We start from the raw sequence: 23648 nt of genomic DNA, 5'->3' as shown, positions 1-23648 counted from the left end.
GGATCTTCCCGACCCAGGGATCAAACCCGAGTCTCCTGCGGGCGGATGCCTTGCCATTTGAACCAGCACATTGCGAATTCCCTAGGCAAAATACAAAGAAAAGAGCTCGTGTGCTACCAAGTGGAAAGATGATTGAAGAAACAGAAGGTGTCCTTTGTTGGTATCTTTGAATCTTTCTTTCGTTTTCGTTGATTTTTACTCTTAAGGCTACTGCAACAAGGCAAGAGAGAAACCCCAGAACTGAAAAGCAGTTGACTTTTTTGAAAGAAACCTGTGCAGGTTAAGCACTCTTCGTTTTTGAGAGATGGTGAAACGCAAAATCTTGATTCAACACATATGACTTTGGTGAACTTTATTTCAAATCTCCATGATGAACCCCTAAGGCGTCCAGGAAGAAAGGTGTAGAGCGGGAGACAAAAAGAGCAACCTTTCCCCTTGGCGCCATCCCAACCAGCTGCTTAGTTCCTTCATCTCATGGACTACCATCTGGGCTTATCTGGTTTGTCTGATTCTTGTTTCGGGGCCCGTTTCTAGTCACAAGGCTGTCAACAGTGGGGGGTGGGGTGGGGTGGGGGGGGAAGCCCTTCTTTCCATTCCACATGAGACCCAGTGGACAATCCAGGCCCTGGCCACTGCATAGAGCGTGCAGCAACAATATCAACGGTGATGCTGGTTAACAACGCAGATTCCTGGAATCCACTCCGTTGGCTACTGAGTGTGTGCGGTGGTGGTCTGGAACCTGTACCTGGAAGCTTTCTTGATGATTGCAAATGACACCAAAGTCCGAGGACGATGGAAGATCTTCACGTTTCTGCAAGAGCCACACACCTCCAGAAGGAACCACAAGACTTGCCTGACATGGTCAAGGTCTAAGTATTGGACTACATGTCGGAAGGTCTCCACCTTTGCTATGGAAGTCAAACGATCTTTCTTGGAAATGAAAATGGATCACACTGAACGTTCACATTCTTCTAGAGCATTTGAAAAGCCCTAAACTGTAGAAATCTGCTGTACGAGTTCCTTGAAAGCAAGAACCCATACTGATGGATATGTCTTAATGCCTTAGATTGTGCCTTGAATATAGCGTACACATGAACCCAGGAAAGGAAAGAATGGAATCGCCAAGTATACAAAGAGATCAAAAGTGCCGAGCCAAGTGACACCTTGAGGCGTCCAAGAACTTTTCTGTCTTTCACACACTAAGTAAATCCTGAGCACCTACGATGAGCTGGGAGGCATGTAATAAGTTTCTGGATCTAGAAGGCGGAGAGAAGCAGACACAGAGTTCCTGCTTTCACTGAGACGAATCTAATGATACATCACAGGCAGATCCTTTGAGAACTTGTCGAGGGGCCTCTACCCTCACCAAAACCTGGGTGTCAGGGAAGGCTTTTCAGAGTAACCATTGCGTTGAGGTCCATAGGTTGAACCTACGTAAACCAGGGTTGAGATGCAGGAAGAATTTCAGGCAGGGAAAACAGCATCCTGGAAGTCTACGTGACCAGGGAACCTTAGGACGTTCAAGAAATGAAAATGCCCTATGGGATGGAAGCCAAAGAGTGCAGAGGGCATTCCAGGGAAAAGACATCCGAGAAGAACGTGAGGAGCAGGCATGAAGGGAATTGGTCGTATCTTCAATATGATGGGAAAATACAAGAGCCGTTGGAGCAGGATGGTGACAGAATTGCATCTGCATTTCCAAACGGTCATCTTGCTCCACGTCACTAATGATTGGAGAGACTCAACTCCAAACGCCAAGGAGGGACCACTTCGCCCGAGTCCGATTGGGCCTCATTGCAATGTCTGTCCATAGCAGATGCTGGAGAAGCTGTGGAGCAAAGGGAACTCTCCTCCACGCTGAGTAGGAATGGGAGTTGGTACAGCCGGGATGGAAAAGAGTATGGAGGTTCGCGAAGGAACTAAAAGTAGAAGTAGCCTATGGTTCAGCAGTCCCACTCCCAGGCATAGATCCACCCCCAGTACAAGCCAACAAGCCAGATGCCCCGTTTGGGCACATCGATCTGTGCGCGCGCTCGCATGCGCATGCGCGATCGCCTGCGAGGCTGGGGGTGGGGCGGGGGCTGGGGCTCTGGCTGGAGTCGGTGCAAGCCCCGGGATTGCCTGAGGCAAGCCAAAGGAGCCCCAGAGGGAGACGGGACGGCCGGTCGTCTGGTTTCCTGAAAGCCGAATGCGAATGCGGAGGGGCTCGCGGGCCGCGGGGAGGCAACCCAGGTCTGCAGCGGGAGTCGGGGCCCCGGCCACCCACTCACTCCCCCCGCCCCGGGAGGGGCTGGGGCTGCGGGGGTGGCGGGGGGGCGAGGGGGGTGTGGGTCCAAGAATTGGGACGCGGGGCGGGGGCTAAAGGACCTCTTCTGGTAGGCAAAAAAGCTTCCAGCACCCGGAATTCCCAGGTGGTCTCCCATCCAAGATACTAAACAGGCCCGACCCTGCTTAGCTTCCGAGATCAGACGAGATCGGGCGCCTTCAGGCCGGTAGGGCCGGAGACGGACGCGGCCGCCGCGGGGTGCCCTAAGAGCCTTGCGCTTCGCCTCCCTTTCGCTCTGACCTGCAGGTCGGGCCAACGGGCCGCCCCTCTCCTCGGGGGGCCGTGCTGTACTTGAGCCGCACGACCCGCGACCGCACTCCAGCCTGCTGACGCCGGCCCGGCCCCCGAACACCGCCAACACCAGACCAGCAACCGCCTGGCCGGGCCCGGGGGCCCGATGGGCTTCCAGGACCCCCCAGTGACCGGGAGGGCGTGCGTGCGTGCGTGTGGGGCCTGGGGGGTGGGCTGAGGGGTGCGGAGGTCTCGGCGCCCTCCCACCCCCGGCCACTCCAGACCCGGCCGCGCTGGCTGAGCGGGGCCTCCCCCCCCCCCATCCCCTTCGCTGCTCAGGGCCGCGCGACCCCGGAGGTGTCGGTCTTCGGGGCCCGCCGCCTCCCGATCCCCGCGGCCCGGGGGCCTCTGAACCTCCTGCGGGCCTAGGCGCAGCGAATCTTGAGCGCCCAACTTGCCCGGCACCTGCCCGCTGCCCAAACCCACCGGGAGCCACGGAGGCGCGGTCGACCGGAGCGCCTCAGCCCCGCCCCTTTGCCCTACCGAGGCGCCCCCCTTGTCCCCACGCTGCCCGCCAAGCACCCGACCTTCCTGAGAGAGCAGACGAACCACAGGCAGGCACACAGACAGACAGACAGACACACACACACACACACACACACACACACACACGAGTGTGGTCTTTGGAAACACTTCTGTTCGTAGTTGCTGGGTTGAGCCCAACTCTTATAGGACCCATGGAGTGCGGCCCATCAGGCTCCTCTGTCCGTGGCATTTCCCAGGCGAGAATACTGGAGTGGGTTGCCATTTCCTTCTCCAGGGGATCTTCCCGACCCAGGGATCAAACCCGAGTCTCCTGCGGGCGGATGCCTTGCCATCTGAACCAGCACATTGCGAATTCCCTAGGCAAAATACAAAGAAAAGAGCTCGTGTGCTACTAAGTGGAAAGATGATTGAAGAAACAGAAGGTGTCCTTTGTTGGTATCTTTGAATCTTTCTTTCGTTTTTGTTGATTTTTACTCTTAAGGCTACTTGAACAAGGCAAGAGAGAAACCCCAGAACTGAAAAGCAGTTGACTTTTTTGAAAGAAACCTGTGCAGGTTAAGCACTCTTCGTTTTTGAGAGATGGTGAAACGCAAAATCTTGATTCAACACATATGACTTTGGTGAACTTTATTTCAAATCTCCATGATGAACCCCTAAGGCGTCCAGGAAGAAAGGAGTAGAGCGGGAGACAAAAAGAGCAACCTTTCCCCTTGGCGCCATCCCAACCAGCTGCTTAGTTCCTTCATCTCATGGACTACCATCTGGGCTTATCTGGTTTGTCTGATTCTTGTTTCGGGGCCCGTTTCTAGTCACAAGGCTGTCAACAGTGGGGGGTGGGGTGGGGTGGGGGGGAAGCCCTTCTTTCCATTCCACATGAGACCCAGTGGACAATCCAGGCCCTGGCCACTGCATAGAGCGTGCAGCAACAATATCAACGGTGATGCTGGTTAACAACGCAGATTCCTGGAATCCACTCCGTTGGCTACTGAGTGTGTGCGGTGGTGGTCTGGAACCTATACCTGGAAGCTTTCTTGATGATTGCAAATGACACCAAAGTCCGAGGACGATGGAAGATCTTCACGTTTCTGCAAGAGCCACACACCTCCAGAAGGAACCACAAGACTTGCCTGACATGGTCAAGGTCTAAGTATTGGACTACACGTCGGAAGGTCTCCACCTTTGCTATGGAAGTCAAACGATCTTTCTTGGAAATGAAAATGGATCACACTGAACGTTCACATTCTTCTAGAGCATTTGAAAAGCCCTAAACTGTAGAAATCTGCTGTACGAGTTCCTTGAAAGCAAGAACCCATACTGATGGATATGTCTTAATGCCTTAGATTGTGCCTTGAATATAGCGTACACATGAACCCAGGAAAGGAAAGAATGGAATCGCCAAGTATACAAAGAGATCAAAAGTGCCGAGCCAAGTGACACCTTGAGGCGTCCAAGAACTTTTCTGTCTTTCACACACTAAGTAAATCCTGAGCACCTACGATGAGCTGGGAGGCATGTAATAAGTTTCTGGATCTAGAAGGCGGAGAGAAGCAGACACAGAGTTCCTGCTTTCACTGAGACGAATCTAATGATACATCACAGGCAGATCCTTTGAGAACTTGTCGAGGGGCCTCTACCCTCACCAAAACCTGGGTGTCAGGGAAGGCTTTTCAGAGTAACCATTGCGTTGAGGTCCATAGGTTGAACCTACGTAAACCAGGGTTGAGATGCAGGAAGAATTTCAGGCAGGGAAAACAGCATCCTGGAAGTCTACGTGACCAGGGAACCTTAGGACGTTCAAGAAATGAAAATGCCCTATGGGATGGAAGCCAAAGAGTGCAGAGGGCATTCCAGGGAAAAGACATCCGAGAAGAACGTGAGGAGCAGGCATGAAGGGAATTGGTCGTATCTTCAATATGATGGGAAAATACAAGAGCCGTTGGAGCAGGATGGTGACAGAATTGCATCTGCATTTCCAAACGGTCATCTTGCTCCACGTCACTAATGATTGGAGAGACTCAACTCCAAACGCCAAGGAGGGACCACTTCGCCCGAGTCCGATTGGGCCTCATTGCAATGTCTGTCCATAGCAGATGCTGGAGAAGCTGTGGAGCAAAGGGAACTCTCCTCCACGCTGAGTAGGAATGGGAGTTGGTACAGCCGGGATGGAAAAGAGTATGGAGGTTCGCGAAGGAACTAAAAGTAGAAGTAGCCTATGGTTCAGCAGTCCCACTCCCAGGCATAGATCCACCCCCAGTACAAGCCAACAAGCCAGATGCCCCGTTTGGGCACATCGATCTGTGCGCGCGCTCGCATGCGCATGCGCGATCGCCTGCGAGGCTGGGGGTGGGGCGGGGGCTGGGGCTCTGGCTGGAGTCGGTGCAAGCCCCGGGATTGCCTGAGGCAAGCCAAAGGAGCCCCAGAGGGAGACGGGACGGCCGGTCGTCTGGTTTCCTGAAAGCCGAATGCGAATGCGGAGGGGCTCGCGGGCCGCGGGGAGGCAACCCAGGTCTGCAGCGGGAGTCGGGGCCCCGGCCACCCACTCACTCCCCCCGCCCCGGGAGGGGCTGGGGCTGCGGGGGTGGCGGGGGGGCGAGGGGGGTGTGGGTCCAAGAATTGGGACGCGGGGCGGGGGCTAAAGGACCTCTTCTGGTAGGCAAAAAAGCCTCCAGCACCCGGAATTCCCAGGTGGTCTCCCATCCAAGATACTAAACAGGCCCGACCCTGCTTAGCTTCCGAGATCAGACGAGATCGGGCGCCTTCAGGCCGGTAGGGCCGGAGACGGACGCGGCCGCCGCGGGGTGCCCTAAGAGCCTTGCGCTTCGCCTCCCTTTCGCTCTGACCTGCAGGTCGGGCCAACGGGCCGCCCCTCTCCTCGGGGGGCCGTGCTGTACTTGAGCCGCACGACCCGCGACCGCACTCCAGCCTGCTGACGCCGGCCCGGCCCCCGAACACCGCCAACACCAGACCAGCAACCGCCTGGCCGGGCCCGGGGGCCCGATGGGCTTCCAGGACCCCCCAGTGACCGGGAGGGCGTGCGTGCGTGCGTGTGGGGCCTGGGGGGTGGGCTGAGGGGTGCGGAGGTCTCGGCGCCCTCCCACCCCCGGCCACTCCAGACCCGGCCGCGCTGGCTGAGCGGGGCCTCCCCCCCCCCCATCCCCTTCGCTGCTCAGGGCCGCGCGACCCCGGAGGTGTCGGTCTTCGGGGCCCGCCGCCTCCCGATCCCCGCGGCCCGGGGGCCTCTGAACCTCCTGCGGGCCTAGGCGCAGCGAATCTTGAGCGCCCAACTTGCCCGGCACCTGCCCGCTGCCCAAACCCACCGGGAGCCACGGAGGCGCGGTCGACCGGAGCGCCTCAGCCCCGCCCCTTTGCCCTACCGAGGCGCCCCCCTTGTCCCCACGCTGCCCGCCAAGCACCCGACCTTCCTGAGAGAGCAGACGAACCACAGGCAGGCACACAGACAGACAGACAGACACACACACACACACACACACACACACACACACGAGTGTGGTCTTTGGAAACACTTCTGTTCGTAGTTGCTGGGTTGAGCCCAACTCTTATAGGACCCATGGAGTGCGGCCCATCAGGCTCCTCTGTCCGTGGCATTTCCCAGGCGAGAATACTGGAGTGGGTTGCCATTTCCTTCTCCAGGGGATCTTCCCGACCCAGGGATCAAACCCGAGTCTCCTGCGGGCGGATGCCTTGCCATCTGAACCAGCACATTGCGAATTCCCTAGGCAAAATACAAAGAAAAGAGCTCGTGTGCTACTAAGTGGAAAGATGATTGAAGAAACAGAAGGTGTCCTTTGTTGGTATCTTTGAATCTTTCTTTCGTTTTCGTTGATTTTTACTCTTAAGGCTACTTGAACAAGGCAAGAGAGAAACCCCAGAACTGAAAAGCAGTTGACTTTTTTGAAAGAAACCTGTGCAGGTTAAGCACTCTTCGTTTTTGAGAGATGGTGAAACGCAAAATCTTGATTCAACACATATGACTTTGGTGAACTTTATTTCAAATCTCCATGATGAACCCCTAAGGCGTCCAGGAAGAAAGGAGTAGAGCGGGAGACAAAAAGAGCAACCTTTCCCCTTGGCGCCATCCCAACCAGCTGCTTAGTTCCTTCATCTCATGGACTACCATCTGGGCTTATCTGGTTTGTCTGATTCTTGTTTCGGGGCCCGTTTCTAGTCACAAGGCTGTCAACAGTGGGGGGTGGGGTGGGGTGGGGGGGAAGCCCTTCTTTCCATTCCACATGAGACCCAGTGGACAATCCAGGCCCTGGCCACTGCATAGAGCGTGCAGCAACAATATCAACGGTGATGCTGGTTAACAACGCAGATTCCTGGAATCCACTCCGTTGGCTACTGAGTGTGTGCGGTGGTGGTCTGGAACCTATACCTGGAAGCTTTCTTGATGATTGCAAATGACACCAAAGTCCGAGGACGATGGAAGATCTTCACGTTTCTGCAAGAGCCACACACCTCCAGAAGGAACCACAAGACTTGCCTGACATGGTCAAGGTCTAAGTATTGGACTACACGTCGGAAGGTCTCCACCTTTGCTATGGAAGTCAAACGATCTTTCTTGGAAATGAAAATGGATCACACTGAACGTTCACATTCTTCTAGAGCATTTGAAAAGCCCTAAACTGTAGAAATCTGCTGTACGAGTTCCTTGAAAGCAAGAACCCATACTGATGGATATGTCTTAATGCCTTAGATTGTGCCTTGAATATAGCGTACACATGAACCCAGGAAAGGAAAGAATGGAATCGCCAAGTATACAAAGAGATCAAAAGTGCCGAGCCAAGTGACACCTTGAGGCGTCCAAGAACTTTTCTGTCTTTCACACACTAAGTAAATCCTGAGCACCTACGATGAGCTGGGAGGCATGTAATAAGTTTCTGGATCTAGAAGGCGGAGAGAAGCAGACACAGAGTTCCTGCTTTCACTGAGACGAATCTAATGATACATCACAGGCAGATCCTTTGAGAACTTGTCGAGGGGCCTCTACCCTCACCAAAACCTGGGTGTCAGGGAAGGCTTTTCAGAGTAACCATTGCGTTGAGGTCCATAGGTTGAACCTACGTAAACCAGGGTTGAGATGCAGGAAGAATTTCAGGCAGGGAAAACAGCATCCTGGAAGTCTACGTGACCAGGGAACCTTAGGACGTTCAAGAAATGAAAATACCCTATGGGATGGAAGCCAAAGAGTGCAGAGGGCATTCCAGGGAAAAGACATCCGAGAAGAACGTGAGGAGCAGGCATGAAGGGAATTGGTCGTATCTTCAATATGATGGGAAAATACAAGAGCCGTTGGAGCAGGATGGTGACAGAATTGCATCTGCATTTCCAAACGGTCATCTTGCTCCACGTCACTAATGATTGGAGAGACTCAACTCCAAACGCCAAGGAGGGACCACTTCGCCCGAGTCCGATTGGGCCTCATTGCAATGTCTGTCCATAGCAGATGCTGGAGAAGCTGTGGAGCAAAGGGAACTCTCCTCCACGCTGAGTAGGAATGGGAGTTGGTACAGCCGGGATGGAAAAGAGTATGGAGGTTCGCGAAGGAACTAAAAGTAGAAGTAGCCTATGGTTCAGCAGTCCCACTCCCAGGCATAGATCCACCCCCAGTAGAAGCCAACAAGCCAGATGCCCCGTTTGGGCACATCGATCTGTGCGCGCGCTCGCATGCGCATGCGCGATCGCCTGCGAGGCTGGGGGTGGGGCGGGGGCTGGGGCTCTGGCTGGAGTCGGTGCAAGCCCCGGGATTGCCTGAGGCAAGCCAAAGGAGCCCCAGAGGGAGACGGGACGGCCGGTCGTCTGGTTTCCTGAAAGCCGAATGCGAATGCGGAGGGGCTCGCGGGCCGCGGGGAGGCAACCCAGGTCTGCAGCGGGAGTCGGGGCCCCGGCCACCCACTCACTCCCCCCGCCCCGGGAGGGGCTGGGGCTGCGGGGGTGGCGGGGGGGCGAGGGGGGTGTGGGTCCAAGAATTGGGACGCGGGGCGGGGGCTAAAGGACCTCTTCTGGTAGGCAAAAAAGCCTCCAGCACCCGGAATTCCCAGGTGGTCTCCCATCCAAGATACTAAACAGGCCCGACCCTGCTTAGCTTCCGAGATCAGACGAGATCGGGCGCCTTCAGGCCGGTAGGGCCGGAGACGGACGCGGCCGCCGCGGGGCGCCCTAAGAGCCTTGCGCTTCGCCTCCCTTTCGCTCTGACCTGCAGGTCGGGCCAACGGGCCACCCCTCTCCTCGGGGGGCCGTGCTGTACTTGAGCCGCACGACCCGCGACCGCACTCCAGCCTGCTGACGCCGGCCCGGCCCCCGAACACCGCCAACACCAGACCAGCAACCGCCTGGCCGGGCCCGGGGGCCCGATGGGCTTCCAGGACCCCCCAGTGACCGGGAGGGCGTGCGTGCGTGCGCGCGGGGCCTGGGGGGTGGGCTGAGGGGTGCGGAGGTCTCGGCGCCCTCCCACCCCCGGCCACTCCAGACCCGGCCGCGCTGGCTGAGCGGGGCCTCCCCCCCCCCATCCCCTTCGCTGCTCAGGGCCGCGCGACCCCGGAGGTGTCGGTCTTCGGGGCCCGCCGCCTCCCGATCCCCGCGGCCCGGGGGCCTCTGAACCTCCTGCGGGCCTAGGCGCAGCGAATCTTGAGCGCCCAACTTGCCCGGCACCTGCCCGCTGCCCAAACCCACCGGGAGCCACGGAGGCGCGGTCGACCGGAGCGCCTCAGCCCCGCCCCTTTGCCCTACCGAGGCGCCCCCCTTGTCCCCACGCCGCCCGCCAAGCACCCGACCTTCCTGAGAGAGCAGACGAACCACAGGCAGGCACACAGACAGACAGACAGACAGACACACACACACACACACACACACACACGAGTGTGGTCTTTGGAAACACTTCTGTTCGTAGTTGCTGGGTTGAGCCCAACTCTTATAGGACCCATGGAGTGCGGCCCATCAGGCTCCTCTGTCCGTGGCATTTCCCAGGCGAGAATACTGGAGTGGGTTGCCATTTCCTTCTCCAGGGGATCTTCCCGACCCAGGGATCAAACCCGAGTCTCCTGCGGGCGGATGCCTTGCCATCTGAACCAGCACATTGCGAATTCCCTAGGCAAAATACAAAGAAAAGAGCTCGTGTGCTACTAAGTGGAAAGATGATTGAAGAAACAGAAGGTGTCCTTTGTTGGTATCTTTGAATCTTTCTTTCGTTTTTGTTGATTTTTACTCTTAAGGCTACTTGAACAAGGCAAGAGAGAAACCCCAGAACTGAAAAGCAGTTGACTTTTTTGAAAGAAACCTGTGCAGGTTAAGCACTCTTCGTTTTTGAGAGATGGTGAAACGCAAAATCTTGATTCAACACATATGACTTTGGTGAACTTTATTTCAAATCTCCATGATGAACCCCTAAGGCGTCCAGGAAGAAAGGAGTAGAGCGGGAGACAAAAAGAGCAACCTTTCCCCTTGGCGCCATCCCAACCAGCTGCTTAGTTCCTTCATCTCATGGACTACCATCTGGGCTTATCTGGTTTGTCTGATTCTTGTTCCGGGGCCCGTTTCTAGTCACAAGGCTGTCAACAGTGGGGGGTGGGGTGGGGTGGGGGGAAGCCCTTCTTTCCATTCCACATGAGACCCAGTGGACAATCCAGGCCCTGGCCACTGCATAGAGCGTGCAGCAACAATATCAACGGTGATGCTGGTTAACAACGCAGATTCCTGGAATCCACTCCGTTGGCTACTGAGTGTGTGCGGTGGTGGTCTGGAACCTATACCTGGAAGCTTTCTTGATGATTGCAAATGACACCAAAGTCCGAGGACGATGGAAGATCTTCACGTTTCTGCAAGAGCCACACACCTCCAGAAGGAACCACAAGACTTGCCTGACATGGTCAAGGTCTAAGTATTGGACTACACGTCGGAAGGTCTCCACCTTTGCTATGGAAGTCAAACGATCTTTCTTGGAAATGAAAATGGATCACACTGAACGTTCACATTCTTCTAGAGCATTTGAAAAGCCCTAAACTGTAGAAATCTGCTGTACGAGTTCCTTGAAAGCAAGAACCCATACTGATGGATATGTCTTAATGCCTTAGATTGTGCCTTGAATATAGCGTACACATGAACCCAGGAAAGGAAAGAATGGAATCGCCAAGTATACAAAGAGATCAAAAGTGCCGAGCCAAGTGACACCTTGAGGCGTCCAAGAACTTTTCTGTCTTTCACACACTAAGTAAATCCTGAGCACCTACGATGAGCTGGGAGGCATGTAATAAGTTTCTGGATCTAGAAGGCGGAGAGAAGCAGACACAGAGTTCCTGCTTTCACTGAGACGAATCTAATGATACATCACAGGCAGATCCTTTGAGAACTTGTCGAGGGGCCTCTACCCTCACCAAAACCTGGGTGTCAGGGAAGGCTTTTCAGAGTAACCATTGCGTTGAGGTCCATAGGTTGAACCTACGTAAACCAGGGTTGAGATGCAGGAAGAATTTCAGGCAGGGAAAACAGCATCCTGGAAGTCTACGTGACCAGGGAACCTTAGGACGTTCAAGAAATGAAAATGCCCTATGGGATGGAAGCCAAAGAGTGCAGAGGGCATTCCAGGGAAAAGATATCCGAGAAGAACGTGAGGAGCAGGCATGAAGGGAATTGGTCGTATCTTCAATATGATGGGAAAATACAAGAGCCGTTGGAGCAGGATGGTGACAGAATTGCATCTGCATTTCCAAACGGTCATCTTGCTCCACGTCACTAATGATTGGAGAGACTCAACTCCAAACGCCAAGGAGGGACCACTTCGCCCGAGTCCGATTGGGCCTCATTGCAATGTCTGTCCATAGCAGATGCTGGAGAAGCTGTGGAGCAAAGGGAACTCTCCTCCACGCTGAGTAGGAATGGGAGTTGGTACAGCCGGGATGGAAAAGAGTATGGAGGTTCGCGAAGGAACTAAAAGTAGAAGTAGCCTATGGTTCAGCAGTCCCACTCCCAGGCATAGATCCACCCCCAGTACAAGCCAACAAGCCAGATGCCCCGTTTGGGCACATCGATCTGTGCGCGCGCTCGCATGCGCATGCGCGATCGCCTGCGAGGCTGGGGGTGGGGCGGGGGCTGGGGCTCTGGCTGGAGTCGGTGCAAGCCCCGGGATTGCCTGAGGCAAGCCAAAGGAGCCCCAGAGGGAGACGGGACGGCCGGTCGTCTGGTTTCCTGAAAGCCGAATGCGAATGCGGAGGGGCTCGCGGGCCGCGGGGAGGCAACCCAGGTCTGCAGCGGGAGTCGGGGCCCCGGCCACCCACTCACTCCCCCCGCCCCGGGAGGGGCTGGGGCTGCGGGGGTGGCGGGGGGGCGAGGGGGGTGTGGGTCCAAGAATTGGGACGCGGGGCGGGGGCTAAAGGACCTCTTCTGGTAGGCAAAAAAGCCTCCAGCACCCGGAATTCCCAGGTGGTCTCCCATCCAAGATACTAAACAGGCCCGACCCTGCTTAGCTTCCGAGATCAGACGAGATCGGGCGCCTTCAGGCCGGTAGGGCCGGAGACGGACGCGGCCGCCGCGGGGCGCCCTAAGAGCCTTGCGCTTCGCCTCCCTTTCGCTCTGACCTGCAGGTCGGGCCAACGGGCCGCCCCTCTCCTCGGGGGGCCGTGCTGTACTTGAGCCGCACGACCCGCGACCGCACTCCAGCCTGCTGACGCCGGCCCGGCCCCCGAACACCGCCAACACCAGACCAGCAACCGCCTGGCCGGGCCCGGGGGCCCGATGGGCTTCCAGGACCCCCCAGTGACCGGGAGGGCGTGCGTGCGTGCGCGCGGGGCCTGGGGGGTGGGCTGAGGGGTGCGGAGGTCTCGGCGCCCTCCCACCCCCGGCCACTCCAGACCCGGCCGCGCTGGCTGAGCGGGGCCTCCCCCCCCCCCCATCCCCTTCGCTGCTCAGGGCCGCGCGACCCCGGAGGTGTCGGTCTTCGGGGCCCGCCGCCTCCCGATCCCCGCGGCCCGGGGGCCTCTGAACCTCCTGCGGGCCTAGGCGCAGCGAATCTTGAGCGCCCAACTTGCCCGGCACCTGCCCGCTGCCCAAACCCACCGGGAGCCACGGAGGCGCGGTCGACCGGAGCGCCTCAGCCCCGCCCCTTTGCCCTACCGAGGCGCCCCCCTTGTCCCCACGCCGCCCGCCAAGCACCCGACCTTCCTGAGAGAGCAGACGAACCACAGGCAGGCACACAGACAGACAGACAGACACACACACACACACACACACACACACACGAGTGTGGTCTTTGGAAACACTTCTGTTCGTAGTTGCTGGGTTGAGCCCAACTCTTATAGGACCCATGGAGTGCGGCCCATCAGGCTCCTCTGTCCGTGGCATTTCCCAGGCGAGAATACTGGAGTGGGTTGCCATTTCCTTCTCCAGGGGATCTTCCCGACCCAGGGATCAAACCCGAGTCTCCTGCGGGCGGATGCCTTGCCATCTGAACCAGCACATTGCGAATTCCCTAGGCAAAATACAAAGAAAAGAGCTCGTGTGCTACTAAGTGGAAAGATGATTGAAGAAACAGAAGGTGTCCTTTGTTGGTATCTTTGAATCTTTCTTTCGTTTTTGTTGATTTTTACTCTTAAGGCTACTTGAACAAGGCAAGAGAGAAACCCCAGAACTGAAAAGCAGTTGACTTTTTTGAAAGAAACCTGTGCAGGTTAAGCACTCTTCGTTTTTGAGAGATGGTGAAACGCAAAATCTTGATTCAACACATATGACTTTGGTGAACTTTATTTCAAATCTCCATGATGAACCCCTAAGGCGTCCAGGAAGAAAGGAGTAGAGCGGGAGACAAAAAGAGCAACCTTTCCCCTTGGCGCCATCCCAACCAGCTGCTTAGTTCCTTCATCTCATGGACTACCATCTGGGCTTATCTGGTTTGTCTGATTCTTGTTTCGGGGCCCGTTTCTAGTCACAAGGCTGTCAACAGTGGGGGGTGGGGTGGGGTGGGGGGGAAGCCCTTCTTTCCATTCCACATGAGACCCAGTGGACAATCCAGGCCCTGGCCACTGCATAGAGCGTGCAGCAACAATATCAACGGTGATGCTGGTTAACAACGCAGATTCCTGGAATCCACTCCGTTGGCTACTGAGTGTGTGCGGTGGTGGTCTGGAACCTATACCTGGAAGCTTTCTTGATGATTGCAAATGACACCAAAGTCCGAGGACGATGGAAGATCTTCACGTTTCTGCAAGAGCCACACACCTCCAGAAGGAACCACAAGACTTGCCTGACATGGTCAAGGTCTAAGTATTGGACTACACGTCGGAAGGTCTCCACCTTTGCTATGGAAGTCAAACGATCTTTCTTGGAAATGAAAATGGATCACACTGAACGTTCACATTCTTCTAGAGCATTTGAAAAGCCCTAAACTGTAGAAATCTGCTGTACGAGTTCCTTGAAAGCAAGAACCCATACTGATGGATATGTCTTAATGCCTTAGATTGTGCCTTGAATATAGCGTACACATGAACCCAGGAAAGGAAAGAATGGAATCGCCAAGTATACAAAGAGATCAAAAGTGCCGAGCCAAGTGACACCTTGAGGCGTCCAAGAACTTTTCTGTCTTTCACACACTAAGTAAATCCTGAGCACCTACGATGAGCTGGGAGGCATGTAATAAGTTTCTGGATCTAGAAGGCGGAGAGAAGCAGACACAGAGTCCTGCTTTCACTGAGACGAATCTAATGATACATCACAGGCAGATCCTTTGAGAACTTGTCGAGGGGCCTCTACCCTCACCAAAACCTGGGTGTCAGGGAAGGCTTTTCAGAGTAACCAATGCGTTGAGGTCCATAGGTTGAACCTACGTAAACCAGGGTTGAGATGCAGGAAGAATTTCAGGCAGGGAAAACAGCATCCTGGAAGTCTACGTGACCAGGGAACCTTAGGACGTTCAAGAAATGAAAATGCCCTATGGGATGGAAGCCAAAGAGTGCAGAGGGCATTCCAGGGAAAAGACATCCGAGAAGAACGTGAGGAGCAGGCATGAAGGGAATTGGTCGTATCTTCAATATGATGGGAAAATACAAGAGCCGTTGGAGCAGGATGGTGACAGAATTGCATCTGCATTTCCAAACGGTCATCTTGCTCCACGTCACTAATGATTGGAGAGACTCAACTCCAAACGCCAAGGAGGGACCACTTCGCCCGAGTCCGATTGGGCCTCATTGCATTGTCTGTCCATAGCAGATGCTGGAGAAGCTGTGGAGCAAAGGGAACTCTCCTCCACGCTGAGTAGGAATGGGAGTTGGTACAGCCGGGATGGAAAAGAGTATGGAGGTTCGCGAAGGAACTAAAAGTAGAAGTAGCCTATGGTTCAGCAGTCCCACTCCCAGGCATAGATCCACCCCCAGTACAAGCCAACAAGCCAGATGCCCCGTTTGGGCACATCGATCTGTGCGCGCGCTCGCATGCGCATGCGCGATCGCCTGCGAGGCTGGGGGTGGGGCGGGGGCTGGGGCTCTGGCTGGAGTCGGTGCAAGCCCCGGGATTGCCTGAGGCAAGCCAAAGGAGCCCCAGAGGGAGACGGGACGGCCGGTCGTCTGGTTTCCTGAAAGCCGAATGCGAATGCGGAGGGGCTCGCGGGCCGCGGGGAGGCAACCCAGGTCTGCAGCGGGAGTCGGGGCCCCGGCCACCCACTCACTCCCCCCGCCCCGGGAGGGGCTGGGGCTGCGGGGGTGGCGGGGGGGCGAGGGGGGTGTGGGTCCAAGAATTGGGACGCGGGGCGGGGGCTAAAGGACCTCTTCTGGTAGGCAAAAAAGCCTCCAGCACCCGGAATTCCCAGGTGGTCTCCCATCCAAGATACTAAACAGGCCCGACCCTGCTTAGCTTCCGAGATCAGACGAGATCGGGCGCCTTCAGGCCGGTAGGGCCGGAGACGGACGCGGCCGCCGCGGGGCGCCCTAAGAGCCTTGCGCTTCGCCTCCCTTTCGCTCTGACCTGCAGGTCGGGCCAACGGGCCGCCCCTCTCCTCGGGGGGCCGTGCTGTACTTGAGCCGCACGACCCGCGACCGCACTCCAGCCTGCTGACGCCGGCCCGGCCCCCGAACACCGCCAACACCAGACCAGCAACCGCCTGGCCGGGCCCGGGGGCCCGATGGGCTTCCAGGACCCCCCAGTGACCGGGAGGGCGTGCGTGCGTGCGCGCGGGGCCTGGGGGGTGGGCTGAGGGGTGCGGAGGTCTCGGCGCCCTCCCACCCCCGGCCACTCCAGACCCGGCCGCGCTGGCTGAGCGGGGCCTCCCCCCCCCCCATCCCCTTCGCTGCTCAGGGCCGCGCGACCCCGGAGGTGTCGGTCTTCGGGGCCCGCCGCCTCCCGATCCCCGCGGCCCGGGGGCCTCTGAACCTCCTGCGGGCCTAGGCGCAGCGAATCTTGAGCGCCCAACTTGCCCGGCACCTGCCCGCTGCCCAAACCCACCGGGAGCCACGGAGGCGCGGTCGACCGGAGCGCCTCAGCCCCGCCCCTTTGCCCTACCGAGGCGCCCCCCTTGTCCCCACGCCGCCCGCCAAGCACCCGACCTTCCTGAGAGAGCAGACGAACCACAGGCAGGCACACAGACAGACAGACAGACAGACACACACACACACACACACACACACACACGAGTGTGGTCTTTGGAAACACTTCTGTTCGTAGTTGCTGGGTTGAGCCCAACTCTTATAGGACCCATGGAGTGCGGCCCATCAGGCTCCTCTGTCCGTGGCATTTCCCAGGCGAGAATACTGGAGTGGGTTGCCATTTCCTTCTCCAGGGGATCTTCCCGACCCAGGGATCAAACCCGAGTCTCCTGCGGGCGGATGCCTTGCCATCTGAACCAGCACATTGCGAATTCCCTAGGCAAAATACAAAGAAAAGAGCTCGTGTGCTACTAAGTGGAAAGATGATTGAAGAAACAGAAGGTGTCCTTTGTTGGTATCTTTGAATCTTTCTTTCGTTTTTGTTGATTTTTACTCTTAAGGCTACTTGAACAAGGCAAGAGAGAAACCCCAGAACTGAAAAGCAGTTGACTTTTTTGAAAGAAACCTGTGCAGGTTAAGCACTCTTCGTTTTTGAGAGATGGTGAAACGCAAAATCTTGATTCAACACATATGACTTTGGTGAACTTTATTTCAAATCTCCATGATGAACCCCTAAGGCGTCCAGGAAGAAAGGAGTAGAGCGGGAGATAAAAAGAGCAACCTTTCCCCTTGGCGCCATCCCAACCAGCTGCTTAGTTCCTTCATCTCATGGACTACCATCTGGGCTTATCTGGTTTGTCTGATTCTTGTTTCGGGGCCCGTTTCTAGTCACAAGGCTGTCAACAGTGGGGGGTGGGGTGGGGTGGGGGGGAAGCCCTTCTTTCCATTCCACATGAGACCCAGTGGACAATCCAGGCCCTGGCCACTGCATAGAGCGTGCAGCAACAATATCAACGGTGATGCTGGTTAACAACGCAGATTCCTGGAATCCACTCCGTTGGCTACTGAGTGTGTGCGGTGGTGGTCTGGAACCTATACCTGGAAGCTTTCTTGATGATTGCAAATGACACCAAAGTCCGAGGACGATGGAAGATCTTCACATTTCTGCAAGAGCCACACACCTCCAGAAGGAACCACAAGACTTGCCTGACATGGTCAAGGTCTAAGTATTGGACTACACGTCGGAAGGTCTCCACCTTTGCTATGGAAGTCAAACGATCTTTCTTGGAAATGAAAATGGATCACACTGAACGTTCACATTCTTCTAGAGCATTTGAAAAGCCCTAAACTGTAGAAATCTGCTGTACGAGTTCCTTGAAAGCAAGAACCCATACTGATGGATATGTCTTAATGCCTTAGATTGTGCCTTGAATATAGCGTACACATGAACCCAGGAAAGGAAAGAATGGAATCGCCAAGTATACAAAGAGATCAAAAGTGCCGAGCCAAGTGACACCTTGAGGCGTCCAAGAACTTTTCTGTCTTTCACACACTAAGTAAATCCTGAGCACCTACGATGAGCTGGGAGGCATGTAATAAGTTTCTGGATCTAGAAGGCGGAGAGAAGCAGACACAGAGTTCCTGCTTTCACTGAGACGAATCTAATGATACATCACAGGCAGATCCTTTGAGAACTTGTCGAGGGGCCTCTACCCTCACCAAAACCTGGGTGTCAGGGAAGGCTTTTCAGAGTAACCATTGCGTTGAGGTCCATAGGTTGAACCTACGTAAACCAGGGTTGAGATGCAGGAAGAATTTCAGGCAGGGAAAACAGCATCCTGGAAGTCTACGTGACCAGGGAACCTTAGGACGTTCAAGAAATGAAAATGCCCTATGGGATGGAAGCCAAAGAGTGCAGAGGGCATTCCAGGGAAAAGACATCCGAGAAGAACGTGAGGAGCAGGCATGAAGGGAATTGGTCGTATCTTCAATATGATGGGAAAATACAAGAGCCGTTGGAGCAGGATGGTGACAGAATTGCATCTGCATTTCCAAACGGTCATCTTGCTCCACGTCACTAATGATTGGAGAGACTCAACTCCAAACGCCAAGGAGGGACCACTTCGCCCGAGTCCGATTGGGCCTCATTGCAATGTCTGTCCATAGCAGATGCTGGAGAAGCTGTGGAGCAAAGGGAACTCTCCTCCACGCTGAGTAGGAATGGGAGTTGGTACAGCCGGGATGGAAAAGAGTATGGAGGTTCGCGAAGGAACTAAAAGTAGAAGTAGCCTATGGTTCAGCAGTCCCACTCCCAGGCATAGATCCACCCCCAGTACAAGCCAACAAGCCAGATGCCCCGTTTGGGCACATCGATCTGTGCGCGCGCTCGCATGCGCATGCGCGATCGCCTGCGAGGCTGGGGGTGGGGCGGGGGCTGGGGCTCTGGCTGGAGTCGGTGCAAGCCCCGGGATTGCCTGAGGCAAGCCAAAGGAGCCCCAGAGGGAGACGGGACGGCCGGTCGTCTGGTTTCCTGAAAGCCGAATGCGAATGCGGAGGGGCTCGCGGGCCGCGGGGAGGCAACCCAGGTCTGCAGCGGGAGTCGGGGCCCCGGCCACCCACTCACTCCCCCCGCCCCGGGAGGGGCTGGGGCTGCGGGGGTGGCGGGGGGGCGAGGGGGGTGTGGGTCCAAGAATTGGGACGCGGGGCGGGGGCTAAAGGACCTCTTCTGGTAGGCAAAAAAGCCTCCAGCACCCGGAATTCCCAGGTGGTCTCCCATCCAAGATACTAAACAGGCCCGACCCTGCTTAGCTTCCGAGATCAGACGAGATCGGGCGCCTTCAGGCCGGTAGGGCCGGAGACGGACGCGGCCGCCGCGGGGCGCCCTAAGAGCCTTGCGCTTCGCCTCCCTTTCGCTCTGACCTGCAGGTCGGGCCAACGGGCCGCCCCTCTCCTCGGGGGGCCGTGCTGTACTTGAGCCGCACGACCCGCGACCGCACTCCAGCCTGCTGACGCCGGCCCGGCCCCCGAACACCGCCAACACCAGACCAGCAACCGCCTGGCCGGGCCCGGGGGCCCGATGGGCTTCCAGGACCCCCCAGTGACCGGGAGGGCGTGCGTGCGTGCGCGCGGGGCCTGGGGGGTGGGCTGAGGGGTGCGGAGGTCTCGGCGCCCTCCCACCCCCGGCCACTCCAGACCCGGCCGCGCTGGCTGAGCGGGGCCTCCCCCCCCCCCATCCCCTTCGCTGCTCAGGGCCGCGCGACCCCGGAGGTGTCGGTCTTCGGGGCCCGCCGCCTCCCGATCCCCGCGGCCCGGGGGCCTCTGAACCTCCTGCGGGCCTAGGCGCAGCGAATCTTGAGCGCCCAACTTGCCCGGCACCTGCCCGCTGCCCAAACCCACCGGGAGCCACGGAGGCGCGGTCGACCGGAGCGCCTCAGCCCCGCCCCTTTGCCCTACCGAGGCGCCCCCCTTGTCCCCACGCCGCCCGCCAAGCACCCGACCTTCCTGAGAGAGCAGACGAACCACAGGCAGGCACACAGACAGACAGACACACACACACACACACACACACACACGAGTGTGGTCTTTGGAAATACTTCTGTTCGTAGTTGCTGGGTTGAGACCAACTCTTATAGGACCCATGGAGTGCGGCCCATCAGGCTCCTCTGTCCGTGGCATTTCCCAGGCGAGAATACTGGAGTGGGTTGCCATTACCTTCTCCAGGGGATCTTCCCGACCCAGGGATCAAACCCGAGTCTCCTGCGGGCGGATGCCTTGCCATCTGAACCAGCACATTGCAAATTCCCTAGGCAAAATACAAAGAAAAGAGCTCGTGTGCTACTAAGTGGAAAGATGATTGAAGAAACAGAAGGTGTCCTTTGTTGGTATCTTTGAATCTTTCTTTCGTTTTCGTTGATTTTTACTCTTAAGGCTACTTGAACAAGGCAAGAGAGAAACCCCAGAACTGAAAAGCAGTTGACTTTTTTGAAAGAAACCTGTGCAGGTTAAGCACTCTTCGTTTTTGAGAGATGGTGAAACGCAAAATCTTGATTCAACACATATGACTTTGGTGAACTTTATTTCAAATCTCCATGATGAACCCCTAAGGCGTCCAGGAAGAAAGGAGTAGAGCGGGAGACAAAAAGAGCAACCTTTCCCCTTGGCGCCATCCCAACCAGCTGCTTAGTTCCTTCATCTCATGGACTACCATCTGGGCTTATCTGGTTTGTCTGATTCTTGATTCGGGGCCCGTTTCTAGTCACAAGGCTGTCAACAGTGGGGGGTGGGGTGGGGTGGGGGGGAAGCCCTTCTTTCCATTCCACATGAGACCCAGTGGACAATCCAGGCCCTGGCCACTGCATAGAGCGTGCAGCAACAATATCAACGGTGATGCTGGTTAACAACGCATATTCCTGGAATCCACTCCGTTGGCTACTGAGTGTGTGCGGTGGTGGTCTGGAACCTATACCTGGAAGCTTTCTTGATGATTGCAAATGACACCAAAGTCCGAGGACGATGGAAGATCTTCACGTTTCTGCAAGAGCCACACACCTCCAGAAGGAACCACAAGACTTGCCTGACATGGTCAAGGTCTAAGTATTGGACTACACGTCGGAAGGTCTCCACCTTTGCTATGGAAGTCAAACGATCTTTCTTGGAAATGAAAATGGATCACACTGAACGTTCACATTCTTCTAGAGCATTTGAAAAGCCCTAAACTGTAGAAATCTGCTGTACGAGTTCCTTGAAAGCAAGAACCCATACTGATGGATATGTCTTAATGCCTTAGATTGTGCCTTGAATATAGGGTACACATGAACCCAGGAAAGGAAAGAATGGAATCGCCAAGTATACAAAGAGATCAAAAGTGCCGAGCCAAGTGACACCTTGAGGCGTCCAAGAACTTTTCTGTCTTTCACACACTAAGTAAATCCTGAGCACCTACGATGAGCTGGGAGGCATGTAATAAGTTTCTGGATCTAGAAGGCGGAGAGAAGCAGACACAGAGTTCCTGCTTTCACTGAGACGAATCTAATGATACATCACAGGCAGATCCTTTGAGAACTTGTCGAGGGGCCTCTACCCTCACCAAAACCTGGGTGTCAGGGAAGGCTTTTCAGAGTAACCATTGCGTTGAGGTCCATAGGTTGAACCTACGTAAACCAGGGTTGAGATGCAGGAAGAATTTCAGGCAGGGAAAACAGCATCCTGGAAGTCTACGTGACCAGGGAACCTTAGGACGTTCAAGAAATGAAAATGCCCTATGGGATGGAAGCCAAAGAGTGCAGAGGGCATTCCAGGGAAAAGACATCCGAGAAGAACGTGAGGAGCAGGCATGAAGGGAATTGGTCGTATCTTCAATATGATGGGAAAATACAAGAGCCGTTGGAGCAGGATGGTGACAGAATTGCATCTGCATTTCCAAACGGTCATCTTGCTCCACGTCACTAATGATTGGAGAGACTCAACTCCAAACGCCAAGGAGGGACCACTTCGCCCGAGTCCGATTGGGCCTCATTGCAATGTCTGTCCATAGCAGATGCTGGAGAAGCTGTGGAGCAAAGGGAACTCTCCTCCACGCTGAGTAGGAATGGGAGTTGGTACAGCCGGGATGGAAAAGAGTATGGAGGTTCGCGAAGGAACTAAAAGTAGAAGTAGCCTATGGTTCAGCAGTCCCACTCCCAGGCATAGATCCACCCCCAGTACAAGCCAACAAGCCAGATGCCCCGTTTGGGCACATCGATCTGTGCGCGCGCTCGCATGCGCATGCGCGATCGCCTGCGAGGCTGGGGGTGGGGCGGGGGCTGGGGCTCTGGCTGGAGTCGGTGCAAGCCCCGGGATTGCCTGAGGCAAGCCAAAGGAGCCCCAGAGGGAGACGGGACGGCCGGTCGTCTGGTTTCCTGAAAGCCGAATGCGAATGCGGAGGGGCTCGCGGGCCGCGGGGAGGCAACCCAGGTCTGCAGCGGGAGTCGGGGCCCCGGCCACCCACTCACTCCCCCCGCCCCGGGAGGGGCTGGGGCTGCGGGGGTGGCGGGGGGGCGAGGGGGGTGTGGGTCCAAGAATTGGGACGCGGGGCGGGGGCTAAAGGACCTCTTCTGGTAGGCAAAAAAGCCTCCAGCACCCGGAATTCCCAGGTGGTCTCCCATCCAAGATACTAAACAGGCCCGACCCTGCTTAGCTTCCGAGATCAGACGAGATCGGGCGCCTTCAGGCCGGTAGGGCCGGAGACGGACGCGGCCGCCGCGGGGCGCCCTAAGAGCCTTGCGCTTCGCCTCCCTTTCGCTCTGACCTGCAGGTCGGGCCAACGGGCCGCCCCTCTCCTCGGGGGGCCGTGCTGTACTTGAGCCGCACGACCCGCGACCGCACTCCAGCCTGCTGACGCCGGCCCGGCCCCCGAACACCGCCAACACCAGACCAGCAACCGCCTGGCCGGGCCCGGGGGCCCGATGGGCTTCCAGGACCCCCCAGTGACCGGGAGGGCGTGCGTGCGTGCGCGCGGGGCCTGGGGGGTGGGCTGAGGGGTGCGGAGGTCTCGGCGCCCTCCCACCCCCGGCCACTCCAGACCCGGCCGTGCTGGCTGAGCGGGGCCTCCCCCCCCCCCCATCCCCTTCGCTGCTCAGGGCCGCGCGACCCCGGAGGTGTCGGTCTTCGGGGCCCGCCGCCTCCCGATCCCCGCGGCCCGGGGGCCTCTGAACCTCCTGCGGGCCTAGGCGCAGCGAATCTTGAGCGCCCAACTTGCCCGGCACCTGCCCGCTGCCCAAACCCACCGGGAGCCACGGAGGCGCGGTCGACCGGAGCGCCTCAGCCCCGCCCCTTTGCCCTACCGAGGCGCCCCCCTTGTCCCCACGCCGCCCGCCAAGCACCCGACCTTCCTGAGAGAGCAGACGAACCACAGGCAGGCACACAGACAGACAGACAGACACACACACACACACACACACACACACGAGTGTGGTCTTTGGAAATACTTCTGTTCGTAGTTGCTGGGTTGAGACCAACTCTTATAGGACCCATGGAGTGCGGCCCATCAGGCTCCTCTGTCCGTGGCATTTCCCAGGCGAGAATACTGGAGTGGGTTGCCATTACCTTCTCCAGGGGATCTTCCCGACCCAGGGATCAAACCCGAG

The 23648-nt window shown here is 56.8% G+C and overlaps 7 pseudogenes; all 7 read right to left on the bottom strand.

Moving 5' to 3' along the window:
* Positions 1-2386: 2386 nt before the first annotated feature.
* On the bottom strand, positions 2387-2506 carry LOC129638235 (uncharacterized; annotated as a pseudogene).
* A 3257-nt stretch (positions 2507-5763) lies between these two features.
* On the bottom strand, positions 5764-5883 carry LOC129638319 (uncharacterized; annotated as a pseudogene).
* Positions 5884-9140: 3257 nt separating this feature from the next.
* LOC129638318 (uncharacterized) lies at positions 9141-9260 on the bottom strand (annotated as a pseudogene).
* Positions 9261-12513: 3253 nt separating this feature from the next.
* On the bottom strand, positions 12514-12633 carry LOC129638316 (uncharacterized; annotated as a pseudogene).
* A 3253-nt stretch (positions 12634-15886) lies between these two features.
* On the bottom strand, positions 15887-16006 carry LOC129638315 (uncharacterized; annotated as a pseudogene).
* Positions 16007-19263: 3257 nt separating this feature from the next.
* Positions 19264-19383, bottom strand: LOC129638314 (uncharacterized; annotated as a pseudogene).
* A 3247-nt stretch (positions 19384-22630) lies between these two features.
* LOC129638313 (uncharacterized) lies at positions 22631-22750 on the bottom strand (annotated as a pseudogene).
* Between the last annotated feature and the right edge of the window lie 898 nt (positions 22751-23648).

Source organism: Bubalus kerabau, chromosome 23 (assembly GCF_029407905.1).
Source record: "Bubalus kerabau isolate K-KA32 ecotype Philippines breed swamp buffalo chromosome 23, PCC_UOA_SB_1v2, whole genome shotgun sequence".
Taxonomy (NCBI): Eukaryota; Metazoa; Chordata; class Mammalia; order Artiodactyla; family Bovidae; genus Bubalus; species Bubalus kerabau.
This window is presented reverse-complemented; position numbering and strand designations above follow the sequence as displayed.